Source organism: Schistocerca serialis, chromosome 11 (assembly GCF_023864345.2).
Source record: "Schistocerca serialis cubense isolate TAMUIC-IGC-003099 chromosome 11, iqSchSeri2.2, whole genome shotgun sequence".
Lineage (NCBI taxonomy): Eukaryota > Metazoa > Arthropoda > Insecta > Orthoptera > Acrididae > Schistocerca > Schistocerca serialis.
In genome coordinates this window covers 209,033,104-209,033,959 of record NC_064648.1, presented here as the reverse complement: position 1 = coordinate 209,033,959, position 856 = coordinate 209,033,104, and the positions used below count along the sequence as shown (strand labels likewise).

General features: G+C 54.3%; 1 non-coding gene across 1 annotated transcript; it reads left to right on the top strand.

The window, feature by feature from the left end:
• Positions 1-250: 250 nt before the first annotated feature.
• Positions 251-324, top strand: Trnas-cga (transfer RNA serine (anticodon CGA)). The gene has a single exon. It is a non-coding gene; the product is annotated as a tRNA-Ser (tRNA).
• Positions 325-856: the final 532 nt, after the last annotated feature.

Below are 856 nucleotides of genomic sequence, written 5' to 3'. Positions count from 1 at the left end.
TAACTGGATTTACATAGCTCATAAACATCTGGAAATGTGCCATGTTGGGACATGTCTGGGACATAATGAGATTTTCACTCTGCAGCGGAGTATGCACTGATATGAAACATCCAGGCAGATTAAAACTGTGTGCCCGACCGAAACTCGAACTCGGGACCTTTGCCTTTCGCAGAAGAGCTTCTGTAAAGTTTGGAAGGTAGGAGACGAGATACTGCCAGAAGTAAAGCTGTGAGTACCGGGCGTGAGTCGTGCTTCGGTAGCTCAGTTGGTAGAGCACTTGCCCGCGAAAGGCAAAGGTCCCGAGTTCGAGTCTCGGTCGGTGCACACAGTTTTAATCTGCCAGGAAGTTTCGTGTCTGGGACATGTTGCGGCGATTTTCCAGACAGATGGACAGCGTTTAACTAGACGAAAGACCGGTGACATAAGTCAGAGATAAAAACCGAAGCGGCGAGACGTCCCCGGGAAGTTCCAGGAGCGATTGCCTCATCCTGGAGCGGCGGCCGATTTCTAGCCCGGGGCGACAATTTCTCTGCCCGGCCCGCCGGCAGATCTCTCGGGCACGTTTCCTCAGAACATGTCGCAAGGCCGCTATAGCCGGCCGTCTGCCCCAACACAACATTCCAGCCCCGCTGGAAACCGAGTCTCGGTCGTCTCACTGGAGCCCTGCGCGGCTTCTGACCTGCGGACTGGAGGCTGCTGGAGGGACGTGGCGCTTGCGGCGACGCTCGTGTACGGAGTCTCACACGGTCTCAATGTTAATTCAACACGAGATAGTCGCAGGACATGCTCTCGGATATACAGGGTGGTCCATTAATCGTGACCGGGCCAAATGTCTCACGAAATAAGCACCAAACGG